Source organism: Corvus hawaiiensis, chromosome 7 (genome assembly GCF_020740725.1).
Source record: "Corvus hawaiiensis isolate bCorHaw1 chromosome 7, bCorHaw1.pri.cur, whole genome shotgun sequence".
NCBI lineage: Eukaryota > Metazoa > Chordata > Aves > Passeriformes > Corvidae > Corvus > Corvus hawaiiensis.
Genome location: NC_063219.1, coordinates 6,622,024 through 6,647,718, shown reverse-complemented (window position 1 = coordinate 6,647,718; position 25,695 = coordinate 6,622,024). Strand labels below are relative to the sequence as shown.

At 48.7% G+C, this 25,695-nt stretch overlaps 1 protein-coding gene across 3 annotated transcripts in view; it reads right to left on the bottom strand.

Annotated features, from left to right (window-relative positions):
* Positions 1–15,012, bottom strand: part of ADARB1 (adenosine deaminase RNA specific B1) — a 66,819-nt gene extending 51,807 nt beyond the window's left edge. For 2 of the 3 annotated variants that reach the window (XM_048309234.1, XM_048309236.1), the window contains exon 1: positions 14,945–15,012. The gene's annotated coding sequence lies outside the window, so the exon portion shown is untranslated. Of the gene's footprint in view, positions 1–11,051; positions 11,115–14,944 lie in introns of those variants that run through there. The other variant, XM_048309235.1, reaches the window with a different exon arrangement.
* Positions 15,013–25,695: the final 10,683 nt, after the last annotated feature.

The following is a 25,695-nucleotide window of genomic DNA, read 5'->3' as shown; positions in this document are numbered from 1 at the left end:
AATTTCTTCAATTTTCTTGATGAGAGGCAATTTGATTGCAGTTTGTTGCCCCAAGATGAAGATAAAACAGTAGAAGAGGGATCTGCAACTTCAGTAAAAAGAGTTCACCAAGGTAAAATGCACATGCTGGAAACAGGGCTTAACACAGTCACTGTTTGTGCACATTTCAGTCTCAGAATGGTTTGGGTTGGAGGGGACCTTAAAAGACCATCTTGTTCGAACCCCTGACCTGAAGGGGACATCCTGCAGGACAGAGACACCTTCCACCAGACCAGGTTGCTCCAAGCTCTGTCCAATGTGGCCTTGGACACTTCAGGGATGGGGCAGCCACAGCTTGTCTGGGCAACCTGTGCCAGGACCTCACCACCCTCAGAGCCAAGAATTGCTTCCCAATATCCCATCTAATGCTGCCCTTTGTCAGTAGGAAGCCATTCCCACTTCTCCTTCCCTCCAGGCCCCTGCCTGAAGTCCCTCTCCAGCTTTCTTGGAGCCCCTACAGGCACTGAAAGGGCTTCTAAGGTCTCCCCAGAGTCTCCTCTTCTCCAGGCTGAACACCCCAGCTCTCCCAGCCCGTCTCCAGAGCAGAGGGACCCCAGCCCTTGGAGCATCTTCAAGGCCTCCTCTAGACCCACTCTAACAGGCCCATGTCTTTCTTGTGCTGAGGACCCCAAACCTGGACACAGTACCGCAGGTGGAGTCTCATGAGGGCAGAGGGGGAATTCCAGGCCTATCCTTTGACATGAATCCTAAAGCCAACCATTCTCCATCAGCCTGCAGCTCACCCATGGGAGATACAGCACAAACGGCATGTGCTGTGCACAAAATGCCAGAAAGCACAAACTACACCAGAGGAACAAAAATCATGGATTGCACATGTGCACCCAAAGCCAGGACACCCACTAACAGCCTTTTTACCTGGCTTAATATTATTTTTAAAATATACATTATGCATGTAACATGGAAGAGTTTTAGAGCTCTTTAATCCTTTAGCTTTAACTTGCACCTTACAGGAACTCCGGGGACAGTTAGAAGACTGTGAAAGAAACCTGAATCATACTGTTTTCCAAACAAAAGATTGGGTTAGCTGGAAAACATGTTTCCAGGCCAGTTGTTTTCTTGCTGCTTCTCTATGTATGATATTAATTTTGTGCTCTGGGCAGAGCTGGAGACCACAGAGGAGCGATGCAGGGATAGGACTAGACCACAGCATGGAGTCTGGACATATGGTGGCTCTCACCCTACCACATCAGCCCAGGAAAAGACACCAAGTGCCCCAGTGCAGCAGGGAGCCAAAAAAACAGTGCCTGCATCTTAAAGTGAGTTTTCTTCCCCACAGAGGCCCACTCTGAGGCTGTCCCAGAGAGGGAGGGAGCATAGCACCAGCAAGCTAAACTAGAAGCATCCCATATTTGTGACTCAAGCCTCACTGACAGTCTGCATTTCCATAGTGGAGACTTCCAGGATTTTTGACATCTGTGTCTCATCTCTGCAATGTTTTACGAAGAACAAGCTGCTGGACTTCTAAGAATATGAAAGTGTTACATTTCACTTTTACAGTCACATTTCTGCTTTTCTCCTACTAAAATACGAGCGGATTTGAAGAACTTCAAGCTAACTTTTGATGCACCTTGACTTCTCGTCAGTCTTCTGAGATCCTGAAAGCCTTCCTCAGGATCTTGAACGCAACTGGCTGTCAAGGATCTCTCTCACAAAAGACTGACTTAAACTGTCCCTTCCACAGCAGTTCCTTGTGTTACTCAGTATCAAGTTACTTTATGCTAAAAAAAAAAAACAAAACAAAACAAAAAAAAAACCACCACATAAAGAAAAAAACAAACAACAACCAAAAAAAAACCCACACAAAAACAAACCCATACCACCAATCACACTTACGCTGTAAAATCTGAGTGCCTTCACCACTCAGGTGTGTGGGCAGAGTGTTTACCATCACAGAGTACTAGACATATTTTAGCCATGTTGTGCAGAAATGGCACTCAACCACCTTCATACTCAAGAACCTGTAATATATCCCAGAGTTTAACGCTGCAAGCAAGGGAAACACCCAGATGATTTTGGATAGGGCAGGAGGAGAGCGGGAGAGAGGGAAGATGCTGGCATGACCAGGCACATGTTAGGACCTGTGGTCTGCGTTACTTGCACATGGAATCATAGAATCACTAAAGTTGGAAAATGCCTCTAAGATCATCAAGTCCAGCTGTTAAGACAGGACCTCCATGTTCACAACTGAATCATGTTCCCAGGTGCCACATTTACAAGCCTTTTGAACACTTCCAGGGATGGTGATTTCACCACTGCCCTGGGCAGCCTGTGCCAGTGCCTGGCCACCCTTGCAGTGAAGAAATTTTTCCTACTAGTCAATCTAAATGTGCTCTGGCACAACTTGAGGCCATTTCCTCTGGTCCTGTCACTTGTTATCTGAGAGAAGAGATCTATCCCTACCTGGCTACAACCTACTGTGAGGGAGTTGTAGGGAGCAATAAGGTCCCCCTTGAACAAAAAAACCACATCAGAGGGCAACTGGACCAAACCTTGTGAATGTATCAAAACAGTGACTCAAGACTAAATCAAACAGTTTTGACGTATTCGCCCCTCAAGGGCTGAGATCTTGGGAGGTAACTCATACATTAATTTTAATTTTCAATAAAAATTGTTAAATAGCTTTTCAGATAACCTAACATAATTTGTTGAGTATTAAAGTTGTTCCTGATAGCCAAAGAAAACAAGACAAATGAGAGTTGAAATACTTACACCTATTTTATCTACTAGGTTATTTACACAAAGTAGCCCCAAAGAATCTCCCAGCAAGACAAATCTGAAACTCTTTAGAGAGGAAGAATTAATGAGTAAGTGATGAAAGTTCCAGATCAAGACTTCCCAGACTTGTTTGGGTTGGAAGAGATCTTAGAGCTCATTTCATTCCAAATCCTGCCATGAGCAGGGACACCTTCAACTATCCCAGGTTGCTCCAAACCCTGTCCAACCTGGCCTTGAAAACTTCCAGGGATGGGGCAGCCACAGCTGCTCTGGGCAACAGAATTCCTGTGCATACAGGACCCTGCCCAACTTTGCTACCTCCTGCAAATCAGCATCACATCAAAGTAGAAGGCAAAGAGAGAAGGACTCCAGGGTGATACATGGCACAGGGAGCATGGGAGAAGTACCCTAAAGAGCCGCTCAGTCTGGAATCAGAGTCTGACTGTACAAATACAGGGGGGAAAGGGAAAAAGGGAAACAATTATCAGTCCTGGGAGGGAGCACTTGTCTTGGGGTGACCTTATGATGTGTATCCCGTATCGCTGCCCTATGCCCAGAAACTAATTCTTGTGCCTTTCTATGCCTTTAAACTGAGCCTTAGAGGTGGAAGGAAAACTGAGCAAAACTTTCAAAGCAGTTTGCAGCTTGTTCAAGGTCACATAGAGATAGGGACTTTTTTTTCCCCAGCTGTGGCAGGGAAGCGAGGAAGCACCCAGCTTACTGCTTTCCAGTCAGCTTTTGGCCAGTTGTTCAGTTTCTTTTTTTCTCCGGAGAGAGACTGAAAGTTGAACTTTGCTTTTCCTTCCCTGGAATTTCGTATTTTCTCCCTTTTCTGCTGGACTGCTTCAACCTCAGAGCACATCAGGAGGACTTTCCACCGGGCACAGAGGGCCTGGCCCTGGGCCAAGCCCCAGCTCCGAGGAGACCAAAGGGAGGACTCTAACACTTTTTCCCAGGTTTTTTTCTCCACAGTGAGAGATTTTATTATTTAGTATTATTTTCCTTTTCCCATGTGTTTGGTAAATAAATAGTTTTATCTCCTTCACTTTCCTTCGAGGAAAATTTATTTTTCCCAAACCTGGTGGGGGGAGGGGTGGTTGTGCCTTCTCTCAGAGGATATATTTCTAAATTTGGCCAAACGGGTACAGCACTGTCCAGAATCAAAGGCAAGAAACAGTCTATGCTTTTCAGGTAGAATTGATACATGCTGCAAATGTTGGCAGAGCAAGTATACTGGATTAGCCCCAAGCACATCTATTCTTCTACAGCCTTCCAGAAAGCATATCTGGGCAGTCCCAGGAGAAGGGCAGAGCTGCCAGCCTTCCATGTGTGCCACAGGCAGGTAGCAGGCAGGCAGCAACCAGGCAGCATCCACGACCAACTGCCATGAGCTGTGGAAGAAGGATGAAAAATCCAAGGGATACCAGCCTTCACCTGGGACATGGGGCACTTGCCTGTGATTTTGCTGGAGACCAGAGATTTGTGTCTTCCCTGCTCGGTTGTGTTTCCACTCCAAGCAAAAGTGGAGCCATCCAAGATGCCTGTTGCCACACCACCCCCCCCCCCCCCCCAATCTCATGTGACACGCACATACCTGGACCATCCCCACATCCTTCCTCTGTTTCTGCTGCTCTCAACACCTACAGTAGCACATGCATAAGGTCCAAGGATGACCCCACCAGAGGTCCCCAAGATTTTAAAAACAGCAGCAGATCACCAAGGAGACCAGCACTGCTTCTGCACAGACTGTGGTACACCTGCTCCAGGCAAGAGAATGGAAAATCCCCATTCCCCTGGCACACCAACCTAGGAGAGCAAATAACTCAAGACATAACATTTCCTTCAGGTTCCATACAACAAAACCACTGAGAGAAAGAGCCACGTGATGCCATCAAGACTACTTAAGAGATCTCAGCCATGAAAGCAACGAGCGTATCAGTTCATATGCCAAAAAAAACCCATGTTGAGTGGAATTTGGATTATGAACCTACTTTAGTGACCTTTTACTGTACTTATTTTTAGACTGAAGTTTTTATTCTGGACAAAGTACTGAAGACAAAATATTATACATATGCATGTAGTTTTAACATATGCACATACTGCATGAATTTTCTGTGAAGTAAAGAAGCAGATACTGATTCAGAAATATAGGGAGTTGGCTGTTCTCTCAAGGATAACCTATGCACTGTGAACATGCACTATACAAGAAACCAAGACTTAGCTCTGGGAGGTAAAATCTTCCAATAACATCAGCAGCCTTCTAAGATAGATCCAAAAGTCATTTATTCAAAACTACCCCACTGCACACACGGTAAAGTAGCATTCACTAGCAATGCTGCTAGGACAACTGCTGGAGCAAGAAGTGTTTGTATGCATTTTAAGTACCGCTGGATGTAAAAATACCCATTAATACAATTTTTGTATTATTTTGTATTTTTACAATTTATGTCCAGTTTGGACTACAGCAACACACCAAACCTAGGCAAGAAAACACTAGAAGACAGCAAGGAAGGCCTGTGACCCAGGGAGATGCACAAATACCCAAGCCAAAGCCATAAGTAAAGCTGAGGAGCTTTGCTACACTGAAAGCTACTAGGAGAAAAATTCCTTTCCCTACTTTCTACAACTGCACTCTAAAAGCTATGGCCTTCAAAACATTGGGGTTTTTTTCTTTAGCATTAAAATCAGCCTGCTTCAGCTAAGCTGTCCTACAGATCAGGTGATACTCTGGCAAGAGAGTAACAGTCAATAGCCATATTCCTCCACAGAGCTTTTATTACAGTAATCAAATGTTGTACTTCTAGTCCCTTCCATATTCACTGAAAGCCATCAAGAGCAGCTAGGTAGAAAATGTTCTCACAGCTATCAGGGAACCTCACTCAAGTCTGGAAAGCAAACTTTAAAAGAAAGCAAACCTATTGAACAAAGGACTGCGGAACGAACATACTTAAAGGAGAACAAGCCACAGCTCTTCTTGGGGTTGTCCTGTGCAGGGCCAGGAGTTGGATTCAATAATCCTTCTGGGTCCCTTCCAACACTGGATATTCTGTGAACTCTGAACTTGAAAAAGGCTTCTGCTAAAAGCCAGCAAGGGCATCACAGATGCTGAGAGAAGCTGTGGGTGTTCATATGTGGTCTGGGCAAACTGGCCTCAAAAGAGTCGGGCCTCACCTTCAGCTGAGCTGCTGACTGAAACCTGACTGAAGCCTGCATGAAGAGCTTCTGTCTGGGTTCTGTCTGAGAAAAAGCACATGAGGAGGCCAAAGGAGATGGAAAATAAGCAGTGGCATTGGGAATACTGTCCAGTAGTGCTGGGTATTATCTGGGCTGCAAAAAAAAAAGCCAGCCAGTCATCATGATCTGAAACGCAGCGATGAGAGAAGGACAAGCTGAAAAAAAACTATGGAGTTAAAGGAACATTAGCCATATTTAAGCTGTATTTATTGAAGCTGTTCATATATAATATATATCTATTATCTACACTAATATTAAAAAAATCTATAAAATATAATTTATATAATTTTTTATATAACTGGGATATATAACTAGGACCAGGAGGGCAGGACGAGCCTCCCTCCCTCCCGCCGGCAGCAAGCACCCGCAGCCCGGCGGCCCCAGCCCCGCTCGGTACCACGGAGAGCTCCCTCCCTCTCCTCCTCCCTTTCTCCTAAAATGGAAAACCAAAGTTTGCTACCGAACAGTCGTTTTCCCTTCCAAGTAGGAAAAAAAAAAAAAATCTGAGGAATTTGTACACAGAAAAAGTTCTCTTGACAGCACAGAAGTTATGTGCACAAAGAATGATGCTGCTGCCCAAAAATACGAATAAATTACCATCTTGGCAATAAACACAAACCAAAGCCCAAAAGAAGTATTTCATTTCCAGGCAATTTCATTCACAGATCTTATTAATAGTGAACCTGATTCCTTTAGGAACTCAGGAGCAGCAGAAGGAAAAGCATATAAGAAGATTAGGTTAATACTATATTTAAGCATATGTAAGGACAGTGAACGAAATAGTGATTATTCACTCATTTAATTCAAGAAAAACAACTACTTACTAAGAATAGCTTTCAGGGGATGAGAGAAGATAAACTAGGCTGCACCAGGAAAAAAAAAAAACGACAGAGCTACAGTAGTACTCACTATCCCTCATTATCCGTATTTGTCAGCACTGAGGTCTGGGGAAATCAACTTTGATATAAAAGTATCAAACAGGGACAAACTACCCAAAGGCTTTCAGACTAATGCACCCTTTCCGCTAGTTGGGAAGCTTTCCCAACTCATTATCATCCTCATGGAAAACAGCAGAGTTCTATTTAACATAACAGATTTTTGCAAGAGTTTCAAAGACATGAGAAAAAACAGATTTTGTGGATTTGATGGAAGGACCTGACAGTCCTCGTGAAGTAGGGTGGGGGCTACTGGGGTTGAGCTCCCACCAGTTCAAGCATGTATGGTAGCTTATGGAGTGAAGACAGGATTTTCTCCACTTTCACAAAAGCTTTTTCTGGAGACGTCACCCCTTTGCCTGTACTTTGCCAGAAGCACAGGCACACATTCCCAACCAGACCTTCCTGCTTTCACTTGCATCAGCTGTGCTTTTCTGTCTCACATTCTTGAGAGCTGCCAACTCAGCAAAGGGTCCTGATTTAGCTTCTAATTAATCAAACTCTGAACACTCATTAGCGACACAAGCACAATCCAATCACAAATTTAGAGGCAGTGGACATGCCCTAGAGCTCATCTCTGCACTCACCCTCCTCCGAAGGGAGCCTGTGTACATTCTCCCACCCCCATCCCAGCTTAAGCACAGAGGTGGAGACATGCAGGACTGTCAAAGAATCATGGAATCATTAAGCCTGGAAAAGACCTCTCAGACCACTGAGTCTAACCAGGTCCACCACTAAACCACGCCCTATATGCCACATCTACATGTTTTTGTAGAATCAGAAGCATGTTCCCAACTCCAATTAAAATGCTGGTATACACACCCAACTCACAACTGCCAGGATCACTGGTTTGAGTTAACATTAATTTCCAGCTCCTCTTTGTTATCAAAACACAGTATCACATGACATCAAACTACAGAACACCACTTGGCACTGGTGAGCAGCGGGAGATAAAAAGCATCTGTAAAAGTATCACTACAAGAAGGTCTGTATAATACACATTAAATCCCACGAAAGCCTATCTGCTCTCAGCGCTGGAAGGATGGCTTTGCTGGCCGTAAGAGTGCTTCTAACTAAGAGAGGGGCTGCAGCCCCAGAGAAGAGATCAAAGCCACCACAGCTGAGAAAATACAATCGTTGTGCCACACAGCTGCTCTGAAAAGCTTACAGGTAAAAAAAAAATAGGAATATGCTCTAGTCTAGCTGGAAAAGATGACTCTGGTTTAATAGAGAATATAACTGTGCAGTTGCCTGTGGCTCCATACCCGTGAACAACACCCAGACTTTGTGCAGACTCCACAGGCAACAGATCCGAGGGGCTGCAAACCTGCACAGAGTCAGCATCCAAAAGGGGCTGTTCAACCAGCTGACAAGTTTTAGCTACCAAAACTTAAGGGAGAAAAATGCTATTTGTCTTCCAGATTCAGAAGCTATCACAAAGGAGATCTCTCCCTACTTAATACCCCTTGGTAATTTCCATACTGTGCAAAACACACGTGCTACCAAAGTGCTTTCCAGGTGTAAACTTGACTGAAGGTTATCAGGGTTATAAAAGTGAGTAAGCATCCAACAAAAGTGAAGTTATCTCCTCCTCCTTTGATCTCCCAGTGTGAGCTACTTGCGCCTATCAGGAGCAAGCTTTAAAACCTGGGCAGTCGAGAAGGGATATAACCCTGGTTCCCTCACAGAGCCAGCTTTATTATACAAGTTTCTCCCAAACAAAGCATAGTTCAGTCATCGGCTTATATTAATTCTTCTCATTTTTCAGAGATTTAAATATACCAGCAGTGATCCTTTATCTTTAGCTGTGAAAAACATGGCAACTCAAAGGCCAAAAGCAGCATTAAAATGTGTTATCTTACTCCAGTTTTGATCAGAATGCATTTTTTTCTTCCTATCCTGTGGACCACACTAAGGCTCCATCATCCACAGGGCTGTAATCTTCCCTCAAACCAAGCCTACAGAAGTATTTTCCTTCAGTATTCTCCCAAGTCTCTGGTAATTTCTGCTGCATAAATTTCATGATCTATGGTCCCGACCTTGGTGTTTATATTATCCCTAACTGGAGTCTTCCTCTAGAGTTGGTCACACTCATTTTCCACCTAATCTTCAAATTTTATTAATGAAAACATAGAGCTAATCATATTTTTTAATTAAAAGATCCAACTGTGCTCTTACTGGGAGCCATCTAAAGAGCTTTAGAGTTGTTTTATCAAGTACTCAGTACCTGTGCTCAGTATTTGAGGTGAAAAATTAAAGCTCATTTTGATACAGAATGGCCTCTATAAACAAGGTTTTATAAAATCTGCATGTAAAGAAAGAAGTCAAAGGTATTTTTCCCCTCTAATAGTTTTCCAGCAGACCGTGCACAAATATTAGAGCATAACTAAGCAAGGAAAAAGGCAGTGAAAGCTTAAACTTAAAGGCTCATTTGCTAATAAAGTTGAAGAGCTCAGTAAATCAACCTAAATCAAAATCAACTTCATTTTAGACACACAGAACACTTTCAGCAGAAGTCCTACAGAATGGCAAAGGCAGGTATTAACTATCTCTACAAATCTCAAAACCTACACAGACTAAATGGGAAAAAAACACTCCTAGTTGAGGCTGCCTCACAATTCCCATGCAAAAACTTCATTTTCACATTACATATGACAAATGAAAGAAACCAGTGTTTTGCATACTTGCTTGTTCTCTTTTTGATCAAATTTTAAACAGTTTATCTCTTTCCAGAGTTGATATGACAAAATTAATAGCAGAAAGGAGGAGCCATTGAAAAATTGAGTTTGGAACAAAGATAAATTGACATTGGTACAGTACTCACACGTAATTTTACCCAAGACCCATCACAAAATTGTTCATGCAACTTAGAAGTACCATAATAACAAAAGCACCAGGCAGCTAAGTAATCAGGAAGTACCTTCTGCCATGCAGCACCAAACTCACCCCCAACTGAGGAAGATTTCTAGTTTAAATTCAAAATATGGTATATTCCTCACATTTTTTCCAAATGAGGATACTCTTCATCTTACCTAGGTCCAAGAACTCCATTTTGTTAAAATCTCTTTAAAATAAACTAAACCCAAAAATTCCTCTGCAATCTGCTAAGCAGCCCTTCCTTTCGCATCTCTGCCAAAAGCACTCTGCATGAAAAATCCTGACCCCGGTGCTTTCCTAAACCTATAAAAGGACATTATCCCAAACAACTGCAAGAGCCTTTAAGGGGAAATTTAAAACCTTCACTCATCTCCCTCATGCTTCAGCCCCCAGGGGCAGGGTGAGGGACTGTACCCAAACCTTTGCTTTTCTTCTATCACCTATGATGATGCAAGAGCACTCGTTAGATCACTCCTCTCCACTTCCACAAAGGAAAACCACGGATACTCAGGAAAATAAGGACCTACCTTCTACTGGAACTACTTGTGAAACTTGATTTCCTGTTTCTCTCACTACCACAGAGATGCTCTGATGTCCAATAATATTTGCACTCCGGCAACAGCTTTTCTTTCAGCAGAGCACTCATCCGAGACTTCCTTCCTCACAGATTCCTGTGCTCACACAACTTCTCAGTACTTATCTGTAACATATCCACCCTCTTGTCAAACCTGACGGACTTTTCAAGGTGTTGACCAATTTCGTTCAAGAGCACTGACAGTGTGATGCCATGCAATGGGAAATCGAGCTTAGAGGCACAGGAAGATGGCCAGAGTTCCCAATAAAGACATTTTTTATGAAGCAATCCTGAGTTAAAAGCACAGACAGCTCTTCTCACTTCAGGAGACAGAACCACAAAGAGACCTAACCCTGGAGCATTAGGGAAGACATTTCTCCACAAGAAAAACAAAGCACCCTTCCTCTTCAAGCAGATAAATTTTAAAAAATAAGTAAGCTGAAATAAAATGTAAAGAAAGAACATAACCCACAAAGACAAAACCATAACACTGTACACAGGAGAAGAAGCTTCTTGACTCAGAGCTCCTTGGCACTTCCACAGATGCTCAGTATCACACAGAAAAAAAAGCTCAGTAACAAGCAACTTCCACCAACACACACAATTAAGAAAAGCAGCCCGACATTCCCAAGCCCCTCTAACCAGGTGATACTCACAGAGGACAGCTGTGGAATGAAGTTATTCCCCGGCTGTGCTGGCAGCGGGCTGGCCGTGCATTCGAGGGGACAGCATTGAGTCACAGCCCAGGGCAGCCAGCACTGACTCAGCCCTGCGCTCCCGCCGGGAACAGAGGCTCAAGGTAACCCCGGCAGCTTTTGTGGAGGTGATGGATTCCCTTGGCATGGGGACACACACACACACACCGCAGCTAACCCGGAGGCAGAGAACAGAAAAAGATCTCGAATCCCTTTGCAACCAGACATTCTTAAGAGGATGACTCTCCTGAGCATCTTCTGAGCTCAGCTCCCATAGTAGTAGCAGTTACATGGGTTTCTTTGGGGTTTTTTTTACCTTAATTATTACTTAAATGCACACATGTGCTACTGCTTTGGTCAGCTACAGCCCCAAATAGTCACAAGCTGGCTCCTGCTAGCTCCCAGAGCCTGCTGATGACCTCTTCAAGGACTTAAATTGCAAAAACAACTTTCTCATACCTACCGTACAAGAAACATTCACTAAAAGGATTTTTAAAATGTTAAACAGCAGGAAAGAGAAAAAAATGCAGCCACACTGTCTCCAAACAGGAAAGAAACTTGCTTTAAAATGTCATTTCACTTGCTTACATAATCATTTCACCAAGCTTTTTTTTTTTTTTTTTTTTGGTCAGGCAGCAATTCTACTATAAAGGTATTTCCTTTAAAACCAAGATACATAAATAACAGCATCCACTAATAAATACAGGCCAAACCCACAGTTTCAATCTTCAGTATTTAAATATAAGCTGAAATCCACACTGCAGCAGCTGGATGGCCTGAATTTCAAATGTGCCAAGCACCTACTGGTTTCAGAAGTTGCAGAAACAGCAGGAAGTCTAGTCTTCACCAGACCACATTCTCAGGCATCCAAGCAAAGACCCTCAGGGTGCTGCACCCCAACCATTTCAAACACAAGAGGCATCAGCCTAACAAGACACTCACTGCAAGCACCTGGAGACAACCATTTCAGCCTCACCTGAAACTACCCTGGCACCTAGAAGCACCAACACACTCAACCCAGCCTCTGCAGTCAAGGAAACATTCCCTACAACCACCACTGTCATCCCCAAAACCTCCTCAAGTCACAGGTGACACCTCATAAAAATGATGCTGAGTTGCTGAGAGGGCATGTTACACTCATGGTCTGTCCCACAGCTCTCTCACAGCAGTGTTCGCCATCACCCTGTTCAGCAGGAAGCCCTTGTTCCCGTGCAGGATTTCTGACTGATCACCTGGGAATAACCAGAGGCAGCAGTCTGCGGTTTGCCAAGCGTAGGCATGAGTTTGCTAGGAAACAGCAGAGCCTGACCTGGTCCCAGTCCCAAACTGTGTCTGAGCTAGTAAGCCCAGCCATTTAGGTTTTACTCACTTCAACCAAAACATGGGTGGCTTTTAAAAGAGAAGAAAGACCCATTTAGTTATAATAAAAGTATTCCAGAAGACCTTTGTGCTCATAGCAAGTCAGAGGCCTGCCACTGACGGCTTACAGAATTGCATTTCCATTCCCAAAACACATACAGCCCGCAAAAGGGCACTAAACTTCCAACTGAGCAGATAAATCTGGATAACTGGGGGCAATATCAAAGAAGGGTCTGTGAGCACAGTGTGATCAAAGCTATGAGACACTCCTGTTTCAAACACTGAGCACAACGTCCTCTCTGGTACCTTCTCAGAAAACAACTGCTCACAGAGCAAACACTCCTCCTGGTGAAAAAGATGGCTATTTTTTCTCTCTTGAGCTGAGGAGCCAGTGCTCTTGAACATCAGCAACACAGAGAAGCCTTGGCCAGCATGCTGACTGCTGAAAGCAAACTTCAAAAAGCATGTGCGCATGAGAGGCTGGGCCAACACTCATCCGTCACGCTCTGATAAACCACGCAGCAAAATGTGAGAAAATTCCTCCTGCCATCCTTGCTCTCAACTCCTGAAAGCAAGAACAGTGGGCTCACACAGCTGCGCCCTGGGAGACTTGGGGAAGGTATCCCAGTAAGGAGCAGCACAGCCAGGATCACACCCAAGCTGCTCAGTCTCTGTCTTGTGGAAAACCATAGACCCAGAGCACAGATAAACAGGGCTCTGCACTGAATTCACGGAGGGCAGTGCCTCAGAGCAGGGGTGACACACAGTCACCTGGCAGAGCCCACTGCTAGCCATCTCCATATGAGCATGGATTTCATGGAAAAACCAGGACTGCTCAACCTTTGGCTGCCCGTGGAGCAGTGGGAAGCTCTTCTGTGCAGCTGTGCCAGCCCTGAACAGCGAGGGTTACTGAGCCTTGCCTCTGGTCAGTGCACACAATTACACAGCGTAAGGGCCAAGAAACATAGTCCACTGCAGAAGGAAAAAAAAAGTTAGACAGAAGATTTGGCAGAACCCCCAAAGGCGTCTATCTCGGATATCCCAAAAGTAACAAGTCATTCAAGATATAACTTGTTTATACTACGAGGCTCATTACGACAGAGGCCTGCCTATTTTTAGAGGTGGATATTGCTACAATTGAGTGCTAGATAAACCCAAACAATTATTTTAAAACGGTATTCCATCACTAATTATTCTAAACATCTTGTGCGTCCAGGAAGGTTGGCCTGCTGCCGCTCTCCAGCATAAAACAGCTCCAAGAACAACGCTACAACTTCACTCTCAGTCAGCAGTGACAGAGTAACTCACAGAGCAAGCAGGGTGCCTGTGGGATCCCAACAGCTCCAGTAAGCTCACCACCACTTGGATAAAATAAACAACAGTAAGAAATGAGACCCTAATCTTGTTTATGCTAAAAAATACATGAAGTTAGTTTTTCTTTTACATACCACCAAGAAAAGGTGATAAAAATTAAGAAAAAAACAAGAAAAAAGAAAAAAAAGAGAAAAAAGCCCAGGCCAAGGACCAGCATGCCTGACGGTGGCTCATCCATCAATTCCGTGGTTTCACCAGCCTGAGTGCAGAGTCCTGAATGCTCTGTAGCCCTGCTCTGGCATGACCGGTGCTTCCCTCATCTGAGTCCTGAGAGGTACAAGATGAAGACGGGCAGAGAGCAGGGCTGGCCCAGGCTAGCGGTACCGCTCCATCACCAGGCACCAGACAGGTGCCCTTAGGAAGTCTTTTGCTTCGTTTTTTTTAAGCAAACCAGACTTTTAAAAGCACAGTCACAGATCTCACGACTGCAGTTTTGTTCCAGCACAACACAAATCGAACCAAATGCCAAAGGAACAACGTAACCCACTGGGGGCCACGGCAACAGATGGAAAAGGGCTTTGGGGGGTTATCAAGCCGGGAAGGAAAGGCGCGTTTCACGCCCGAACTGCTCTCCAAAGACGCGCCGCCTCCCCACTGCAGAGGGCAGGCGGCGGTGCCGGGGGCGGCCGGACCCGGCGACGCCGGAGGAGCACGGCGGCGGCCCAGGGGCACCGGGAGAAGGGCAGGGCGGCCAAGCCCCGCCTCACGGCAGCGGGTGCCAGGCACAGGGGGTTTCCCGCTCCCCCGGGGCCCCGAGCGGCCGGGGCAGGCGCCGTGCCGGGCGGCCGGTCCCGCTGGGGAGCTGCCTCCGGGTCGGGTGTCCGGGGCCAAACTTCCTGCCGTACCGCCATCCCCCCAAAATGGCCTCGACGCCGCCGCCGCGGCCCCTGCCCGGCTGAGCCCGCCCGGGCGCCCGCCCCCGCCGGGAACGGCCGGGCCCCGCTCCGCGCCGCACTGCACCCCCGCACCGGCACCTCCACCGCGGCCCGGCCCGCGCAGCCCAATCGCGCTCAACAGGTACGGAGCGGCCGGACCAGCCGGCACCGGCACCTGCCACCGCGTCAGGACCTGGACAGGTCCCGCGGGGCGCTCCCGCCGCCGCAGCCGCAGCCCGGGCTCACCTCTCCCCGAGCCGCTGCCCGGACCCCTCCGCCGCCGCTCCGCCATGCGCGGTCCCGGCCGAGCCCCGCCGTCGCCGCGGCCCCGCTGCGCCGTCGCCGCCGCCGCCACGGCTCCCTGCGCGCGCCGCCGCCGACGTACAGGCCGCGCCGGACCTGCCAGCGGCGCGAGCCCCGCGCGCGTGGGGGCGGGGCCGCGGGGAGTGCCCTCGTTCCCATTGGCGGGACCTCGCGCGTGGGGGCGGGGCCTCGGGCGGTCCCGTCATTCCCATTGGCGAGCCTGAGCGCAAGCGGGGGCGGGGCCAAGGGCGCTCGCGCGCGGCGGAGACGGCAACGAGGGGCGAGGGGCGGGTTCGGCCGCTCGGGGGAGCCGGCGCTGATTGGGCGAGTGCGGGGCGGGGCCGGCTGGGGGCGGGGCCGCGCTGTGCACGGTTCGCCCCCCCCGCGCCCTCAGCCCGTCCCCGGCCGGGCCCGCCCGGAGCGCCGGGACGCCGACCCGCACCCCCCACACTCGAAGGGGTGCCGGTACCAGCCTTCACAGCTGCCGGGGTATCCGGCACTCCCCGCGGGGCCCAAGCACTGAGCCTCTGCCATTCCAGCGTCATCCTGGATGCGGTGTCCGTGTCCGAGTGCATCCCACCACGCCAAGATAAGAAGGCCAGTGTTTTCCAGAAAGCAGTGGGAGAGCTCCACCCAAACACCATCAATAAAGTTCATCAGTGCTTCCACCATGTCAATGGCCCTTTATGTGTGTTAGGGCTTCAGGGGATCGTAAAAGGATTAAATAACTGCTCTAAAGCTTGGCTGTTTGTGATGGCAGGCTTAGAACAAAGGCATGTGGTCACCTGGGGAGCAGGTTTCTGACTTGCATGTTGCTCTTGACACAGAATCCCAGAAGGGATTAGGTTGGAAGGAACCTTAAAGCTCATCCCATTCCATCCTCTGCCATGCGCAGGGGCACCTTCCACTATTTCCTCCAAGCCCTGTCCAACCTGGTCTGGAACACTTCAGGGATGGGGCAGCCACAGCTTCTCTGGGCAACCTGTGCCAGGGCCTCACCACCCTCAGAGCCAAGAATTTCATCCCAATATCCAATCTAAACCTACTCACTGTCAGTTTAAAACCACTGCATTTCATTGCAGTTTAAAGACATCTGCAGGTCTTGAACCAAGCTCAGCCCATGGGATGCTGCAGGACACAGAGGAATGCAACACTGGCCTTGCTCTTCCCAGTTTTTGTCAAATTTCAGGCTTGCAGCCTGATATCACTCCTTTGTCTCTGCCATTCAGAGCACTTTCATCATGTCCCAAAATCTCATTCCTGGCCACAGTTAACCACAGGCATCAACTGGTCAAAGAGAAATCTTAACCTTCTCAGCTTTCTGTCCCTTTGAGGTACCTGACCACCCTTTCAGTGAAGGAATTTTTTCCAAATATCCAATCTAAACCTCCCCTGGTACAGCTTGAGGCCGTTTCCTATGGTCCTGGATATGTGTTGACACGTCTTGCTGCATCAACCACCTTGACATTACTAAAACTTCATGCTGAGAACTCCGTGTGCTTTCTCACCTGTTTCTCCAGAGTGTTTGGGTTGTGACACCCACATTACCATGTCCTTTCAGTGCCCAATGAGGGCTCCAGGTGCAGCACTGGGTGGCTCGTGGCTTCTTCCTTCTCTCCCTGTTCCTGGTGGGGTAAGGATCCATGCAGGCGTTCACACGGAGGGCAAAGAGGACCAGCGCAAAAGCCAGTGTTGGAAACAACAACCTATTTTTATACTTCCTTCTCGCAGGCACAACCCTTCACCTCTGCCCTGCTCGGGAGGAGCAGCACCAACGGGCAGGCTGCTTTTGGCTACTGATGCCTTCATCTCCAGGAATGCCTGTCTGTGTTTTCTTATCCTATTTTAAGCTCAGAGAATTTAACACTAACTACTGCATTTTCCCCCTGCCTTAGGATCAGCAGTGAAGCTACGAAACGAAACCACTTTCCTCAGTTCCACCTCTGTGTCACTGGCCAAAGTGGTTGTGTCCCACCAGGATGTTGGGAAAATCACTGCTGGACACAATCCTGTGCCATGTGCTCTGGATGACCCTGCCTGAGCTGGGAGGCTGGACAAGGTGACACAGTGTGGTCCCTTCCAAGCTGACCTTGAAATGTGGCAGGGACAAGGGTGGGGTGGGAGGCAGAGTGTGTTCCCAGGCTCCTCATCCCTCTCAATGGCAGACCCAATTCCACCATGGATCAGCTGGCTCCCTGCCACTGTGGGATGAAAGAGGGTCCCTCCCCAAACAGCACTGGCCTTGCTGAGCTGAGCCACTATGACTCAGTTACTGGTGCTTATGAAACATCACGTTTTCCCAAATCATTCAAACGTTGGTGTGGAGTTGTTTGGGTTTTTTTTTGATTGGTTGGGATTTTTTTGGCTTTTTTTTTTTTCTGTAAACCCACTTTAATAAATGAATGGCTTTTTAACAATGGTTTTTTCATCAAAGTCCTGGGAAATCGGAAATATTAGGCAGTCAATCATAGAAGTGAGCATAGCACATTTCAAACACCAGAAGCCAAAAGCAGCTTCATGCTTTCCACACTCTGACAGTGATTTTCCACCTCAGGGAAACATGATTTGCAAACTGGTCTTGCTCCTTGGGGTCCCCACATGTGCTGAGCATATGCCTGTGTGCTAGTCCTGGTACACAGTTCTGCAATATGGATTCTCCATCCCACATCCACCATACTGGAGACACACCTTGCATCCTGCATGCCAATTCATGCAGACCTACTTTGAGAGTCCTTAACCTCACCTGAGGATGTGGTGGATGCACTGCCAGACCCAGCACCTCCTCCACCATTCTGTGCCACCAACCCAACAGAAGCTGCATCCCTGAAAAGCCCTGGCAGCAGATCCAAGCTTGGTAGTTTCTCCCTGCTGTCGCCATATGATCCTCAGCAGAGTATCTGCCAAGCCTGGGGAACGTGTTTCCAAATCCATGCTGCAAAAGGAAGGAGGGAGGATTGTTGGGGTCCCTCCCCCGCTGTGTAGCCCTGGGAGAGGGGCCCTGAGGGCACAGACACGGGGTTTCCTGCCCCTGCTCAGCCTCGTTCCCATTGGTTGGTTTGTGTTCCCTGCGCGGGCAGAAGGACCCTTGGTCCCGTGACTGGAACAGTTCCTGGGCAGAGCTCCGGCCAGGCGGCTGGAGAAATAAACATCTCTGAAACAGCTATCAAGAATCTGTCTGTATATATATATTTCCTTTCCACGGGACTCCTGGTTTGATATATGCGTGTTGCAGGATCCCCACTGCAACAAATGGTGGAGAATGCGGGCAGAATGATCCCCGATCCCTAAGCGACTGATTTATGTGAGTAAACCCTGGAAACTTTGGATTCCTCTTCTTGGTTTTGCTTTGCTATTCCATATCTAAACTATGGAGGAACCGTGGGAAGACTCTTGGCTCTCAGAGCCGCATATGGACATTTATCTTAAACTTAAAATGATTCTTGAACAACGATTTGTAAATTTTAGCTTGATTCAAGCTCAAAAAGAACTGAAACACTTCCTGGCATGGTTGTTTAAGAACTTTTTCTATGTTTCTTGGGATTTAATTATTACCAAGGGCTTTTGGAAAACCGTTTGGACACAGTTAATACTGGAGTCAAAATATATGCCGATGGAAGAATATTTTCGTGAATATTATTTAGTTACCGAGACTGTTGAGCAATGTCAGCTGTGTCCTGGCGAAGGGAAGCCTGGCGCAGGGACCGTGCGGCCCAGGCCACGTGCACCGAGCGCCCTGCGAGCAGCAGCGAGGCAGTTCCCGCGCGCGGGCGGAGCCACGCGAGCCGCAGTGTCGGTGGCGGAGCGGGGAGCGGCGGGACCCGGCGGTGCCTGCCCGGTCCTGTGCAGCGCGTGGTGGAGCGAGCCCCGGGAACGCCCGACCGAGAGGGGCGGCGCGCGGGCGGCGGCGGGCGGCGATGGCGGTGGAGCGGAGCCGCGCCCAGCCGAGACGCGCGCTGGAGCAGGGCGCGGGGGAGTCGTCGCTCGGGGGCCCGGCCGAGACGTGGGTGCAGCGCCCGGCAGCGGCAGCGAAGCTGCGACCAGAGGAGGCGACGCACGGAGAACTGAGCGGCACGGCCCGGCCCGGCCCGCACAGCCCCGAACGCGACCCCGGGAAGAGCGCGCAGGCACCAGCAGCCCCGACAATTCCAACATGGGAGCGACCGAAGGAGAGAGCAAAGACGCAGCGAGACAGAAAACAGCAGCCACTCGGAAAAAGGAAAAGATCATAGCAACTAAGACCTTAGGGATAGTAAAATGGTATAATGTTAAGCAAAATTATGGTTTTATAACAAGGTGTGACAACCAGCAAGACATATTCGTGCATAGAACTGCTATTAAAAAGAATAACCCTGAAAAATGCATCCCAAGCTTGGGAGATGGAGAGGTGGTGGAATTTAATATTGTACTAGGGAGAAAAGGGTTACAAGCATCGCAGGTCACTGGGCCTGATGGTGTTCCTGTAAAAGGCAGTATATATGCAAAAAATCGTAGTCATGTTAGACAGTATCTCCATTGTAAGCCCCCCCTACAGTTTCCCTTTCCTAATCCCACCTTTCCCTTTTACCCTATGTCCTATTACCCCCAGTGTATTCCCAATCCGTTTTTTCATCCATGGTTTCCCTCACAAAACCATGCTTTTGCCAATTGTTTCCCCAAAAATCCCTTTCCAATGCCGAGTGGGGGATGAAAAGGGGGAGGGAAGAAGTTAAACCCTCTCCTGCCTCAGTTTCCCCACAAAGCATGCTCAGAGAATTCTGTCTCCCTTCTGTCAGCCCTAAGATGTTCCACAGAATCTGTTTGGACATTTAAAGACTCAGGAGGGTGGCTTGTTTTGTTTTGAAACTGTTCTTGTTATGTTTATCCAGTTGTTTTCATTCTCCTTTTATTAAAATAAAACGGGTGAGGTGTTGGGGTCCCTCCCCTGCCATGTAGCCCTGGGAGAGGGGCCCTGAGGGCACAGACACGGGGTTTCCCTGCCCCTGCTCAGCCTCGTTCCCATTGGTTGGTTTGTGTTCCCTGCGCGGGCAGAAGGACCCTTGGTCCCGTGACTGGAACAGTTCCTGGGCAGAGCTCCGGCCAGGCGGCTGGAGAAATAAACATCTCTGAAACAGCTATCAAGAATCTGTCTGTATATATATATTTCCTTTCCACGGGACTCCTGGTTTGATATATGCGTGTTGCAGGATCCCCACTGCAACAGAGGATGTTTAACCCATTCCTTGCAGAGTGGCAAGCTGGCAGTCCTGTAGAAGGACAATGGCATCCTCAGCGGGGTGGTGGCTGCTGCTGTAGGACAACTGGGAGCATAGCTGCCTAATCAAAGATTCAGCTGCATCATAGATGGTCTGTAATGTGAATTTCTAAGGCCAGCACATGCTTCAAGGCAGTTTGGCAGCTCCTCTTGCAGTAATCTGCTTGTGTAGACTCCTGAACAATGCCGAGGTGTGTCCTCGTGCCTACATGGTGTCCTGGGCTGGGTCTACAGGCAGGATGGTGATTCCAGACTGCCTGTGAGCACACAGATCAGGTGATAGACCAAGCAGAGTGCCCTGCCTGATGTCATCCAAGAGAAGAGCTGGATCAGGGCAGCCTCAAGACAGAGAGGCCCCCACACTGAGCTGGGGACACGTCCTAGAGACAGGGATCTCCATCCACAGGGATCTCCATCCTTGGGGTTGGAGGAAGAGTGACATCCAATGCAATTTCACAGGAGTACCAATGGTCCTGTCTTTTCACCCCACCTGCAGGGACCCCACTGTGGTACAGGGCAGAGGAAGGACTCTGGCTTCCCCTCACCCTCTCACACTCCCAGGCTGGGCAACCATAGGCATGGGGCTGTGTGGTGCCACCCATGGCAAAACGTCCCTTGGGGTCACAGTGGGCAGGCAGGACCAGAAGCCAAAATGCAGAACTACCTTGGGGACACTCTGAGCACTGCCCAGCAAGAGGTCATGAACCAACCTGCTCAGTGACCAACACAAGGCCAATTTTTAAACCATGAGCATCTAGGGAGGTTCTGGTCATGGCAGATGAGGTGCAGTGTAGGCTGGCTATTAATGCTCAGCTGCCAGGCCCTGGCACCAAGATAGACAGAGCTGACCTTTTGTGGAATTGTGACAAGAAGGGGTCAAAAAAATAAAAAAAGCAAAGTTAACATTGAAAATTAGGGGGAGGAAAAACTGGAAGCAAGATCCAGCAAGTGCTATTCAAGTACAAGAACATCTCTGGCTCAAAAATCCCAAGACATGGACTGTGAGAAGTTGGAAAAATGCATGGAAAAGGATTGCTTGAACTGGTTCACCACTTCTTTTTACACTGGTCACCAGCAGCAGCAGCATCCAGAGCTCACCCCAGGTGCCTGCAGCATCCTCTGCTTGTCTGATGCACCTGCATTGCACACGGTCTTGGGGTGTATTCTCTTTATCAGAGAATGTATTTCCAAATTTGACCAAACCAGCACAACACTGAGCAATGATGAGCATCCCATTCTTCACTTGGAGCCCACCACCAACATCAGGCATTGTGGGCACAGCACCCCCGAAAGCAGCACGAGCTCTACATTTACACAGGGGGCCAATAGGCAGGTGGAGGAACATCAACAGAGTTGTAAGAGTTAAGTGTCTTCCCATAGTAACACCTCCTGCTCCCAAAGCAAAGGGGTTCATGAGGCGGGCAGGGGTTGTTTTACCAGTGAAGGTGTTTAGATGAACCATCACATCAGTGAGCAGTGATTACATGTACCCAGGACAGCTGTAAACACATTCAGATTAAGCATATCCAAAACAGCTGTAAACACAGCCACATCCCCTCTGCCCAGAGCACCAACACTGCTTTCACCCTGAAGCCGCCAGCACAGCTCCAGGCCGTGGCACCAGGGATGTGGATGTGCTCATAAACCCATCAGGCTGTCTGGGCTTGCAGCCCTCGCAGCTGTGGGGGGCACTGATGCCCCCATGACCCTGTCCCACAGCAGGGCTCTCAGCAGCCCCCTTCCTCCCTGCCGAGCCTGCGGAAAGCAGGGGGCCAGGAGCAGCAACATCCCCGAGGGAAGCCACTCTTCTTGCCTCTCCCCTTTCATGGGTTGGCTTTTGTCCATCAATCCCTCAAACAGTACCTGCTAAAGCCGGACAAACCACACGTTAAATACAGATTAAGTATTCAGCTGAGAGGTTGGTCCATACCCCCAGGCTGGCTGAGCTGGAACAAAGGGGTGCCTTCGATGGGGTGATTATCTCTTCCTTCATCTCCTTCACTTGGGAGGATATCCTGGCATCATCTGCTTTTACTTGCTCAGGGCCTGACATTTGTTTCCTTTCTAGCACCATCCGGTTTGGGACATTTCTTTGTCTAAGCTTCCTCTCCTACTTATGTTGCTGAAACCAAGTCCAGGGAGCATCAGGCAAACAACGTGTCGAACAACACTGACAACATCCTCCACAGCAAACTGCATCCTATACACTCCTTGAGCACACAGACCAGCAGCAAATCCCCTGGTCATGGCTTACTCAGTCTCAAAGAGAACCTGCACTGCATTAAACCACAGAAATCCTCAATTTAGGAACTCTGACACTGGATCCAGACCCCACTCCTCACTTCCCTGGGGTAGCACCATCAGGGACAACTCCAGCTCCCCAGATGTTTGGGGATGACAAGGCACAAGGAGCAGATACAGGCACACCTGTATGGTGCATGTACAAATCACACTGAGTTCAAACAGGGTCACCAACACACCCCATCTGGCATGAAACACCAATCATTAAAGCAGAGAGAAACCCTTAGATAATATTTTATACATCCTACTTGGAATGAAGCAGTCTGAAAAATCTCAGAGCATCCAGATGCAAAGGTCTAAATCTTAAAAACGCTGCTGGCAAGGCACTGTGCTTTGTTTGCACTATTTAACAGCTTCCTCCTAAGGAAAATTGAACTGGTTAAGGAAAAAAAAGCCACCACAAAAATCCTTGTGCCCCTGTCAGCAGTGCCACTCCTGATGCCAATCCCAGTTTGGGTTGCCAGAGCACCCAGTGAGGCATCAGGACCAGACGGAGAGAAACCACAGAGCCACACATCAGCTGCCTCTCCCAGAAAAAACTTCTGAACAGGATTAAATTGCTCATCAAACTAAAAACACAAAGCCAGGTTTAATGCCTCACACTGAAGCAACCATGGTTCAGAGCACAATCAGCCGATCCCGGATAATTACCTCATTGGGAAGAGTCAGCATGCAGGGCATGACTTTCCCTTGCAAGGAAATGGTGACTATGGAGATAAGGGTGATCCAATTAACCAGACTTTATGGGGATTTCAAAATGTTATGTGGCAATGCTCTTAAGCACTTAAAGAATACCCAAAAGCTCTTAAAGAAACTGAGCTGCCATGGGATAAGAGGTAGAGCCCTCCTGGGATTAGTAACTGGTGAGAGGTCAGGAATTGAAGAGCAGGAACAGGACTGCATCTCTCAAGGGAAGGTCCGATGCATCCTACCTGAGTGCTCTGAAAAGGTCAGGACACAGCACTGTGACAGCACATCCATGCAGGATGGCCACCAAGGGCAGTGATGCCAACAGACAAAGGCAGAAAGGCCATGGTAAAAACCTGTGCTTCTGAGCAGGGACAAGTGGGGATGTGCTCTGAGGCAAAGGCTGGATCAGGGGATTCACCTCTGCCCCTCTCTCGTGCAACACCTCGATGACAGGAGTTGCTGGTGCCAACCTCATCTGCTTCCAAAACTATCATGGAGCTCGAATTTGCATGCAGTTGTATTTCCTTGGGTTTCCTGAGGCTGCTCCTGCAATCCCAACCTAATCTTGGGTTGGTTTCAGAGGTAAAAAAAGGGCAAAGGAAACAGATACAAGTGTGGGAAATGTAAGGAGCAGCCAGGGAAGAGGGCATCTGGGGAGGGAAATAACCCCACACGGGGAAAGAGCTCGCTGCACATGCTGGGGCATGCAAGAGTGGCAGAAGGTCAGAAGTGCCAAGTCTCTGCTCTGCCAGCCACATTCTGGGCCAGAAGGAGCAGGAGACACTGGCGTTTCAACTGTCTGGAGCTCCCTGAGTGCTGGGTCAGCCACACTGCCCACAGTGGAACTGCTGAGGACTGTCACGATGGCTGGAGGGGTCTGTTGGCACCTGCAGCCATGTCCCTGGCAAGGTGCCCCAAGCAGACTCTCATGTGGGCTGGGGTGTGACTGGTGATGTGCGCGATTACAGTAGGGTGAGGAGTGTAGGTCTTTCTTGTGAGCTGGGAAACAACTCCTGACCCCCAGACAGCAAAACTACAGACACACCCCCAAATGACCCACAGAGGCTCAAAGCTCAGACTGACCAGTGGCTGTGGTGAGGACATGCGTGGAAGGGAGTCAGTCCTGCTGTGCCCTAGGCAGGGAGCAGAGGAGAGGAACCACACTGCAGCAGAGACCCAATGCTCCCAATATTCCCACTGCTCCTCACCAGCTGCCACTGGCACCTTAAGGACAGTGTAAGAAGTGTAGCTGGAGTTGCACCAGACCATGGCATGACCCAGGGCCTGCTCTCAGCTGGTGGAGGGGAGAACCTGGGAGTCATCTCAAGGAGCCCATGGCAGCCCCCCCAGCCCCACTGCTCCCAGCCAGCACTTGGGACAAGCCATCTGGACCCCAGCAGCCACAAGGTTTCCCTAGTAGCCTGGGAGGCAACCAGATCCACCCCAATACCCACAGCACCAGCATGCACCTCAGTGCTGGGGCTGACAGGGTTGGCAAAATCCATCCCACATGCTTAGCTTCAGGGGAACAAAGAAATGGGCAAATAAGGCAGCTCATGGCTTCAAACAGCATGTAAACAAAAGTGCTCTCTACCCGGCAAAAGTCATATTTTCCACAGGCGAAGGGGACTTATGTATGAGGTCTGTAAGGAAAACTTTCCAGGGCAGACAAGCCAGCAAGCGGAAGGAAAAAGGAGGTAGGCTACGTGCTCACGACCCAAGGGATTTCCTAGGGTTAGATGAAAGGCTGGGACAGGGTCTGTGTGACTCACTGCACCTTTCCGAACTGTGCTGCTGCCCTGATGCAAGCGCCGCTCCAGCAGGAACCAACCAGTGGGCCATCACAGGTACCACAGAGAAACGTGGGAGTAGTAAGAGCAGGGATATTAAAAAATATTCCTGCACACCAGCAACACTACCCATGAGCTGCTGGGAAGGGAGAATCCCCTTCCACCCACTGCTCTGCGTGTAGCTGAAAATATCCACTGGTACCACCAGATGGACAGGATACCCTGGCTCCCACTTTCAGACACAGCTCTATGAACAGCCTTCAAAGGCAAAATCCCCAACAAGAAAAAGAACAGCTCAAAAAAGTAGCCCCAAATTTCTCCAGTCCCGAGTTGTGGTGTATTCACTGCTTACTCACTTCTTGCCAAGTCTGGAGTTGCCGGGTTGGGCCCCCACCCACCTCTCTGGCATAACTACTCCTTACAGCTTGGAAGCTATTTTTTTCCCACCCTGCTATCTAAAACAGAAAAAAAAAAAGGCGTGAAAGATTTTATCATCCTGAACACATGCCAACTTCGAAGGCGACTCTGTGTCTCAGACGCCTGTTTCCTGGCAGATTTTAAGTCCTTTGCTCAACTGCTCAGATGGCGGGGGCAGGAGATGCCTGCAGCAGTAGGCTGTGAACTGGAGCTCTAAACACTCACATGTTTAACTGCTGCTAAAT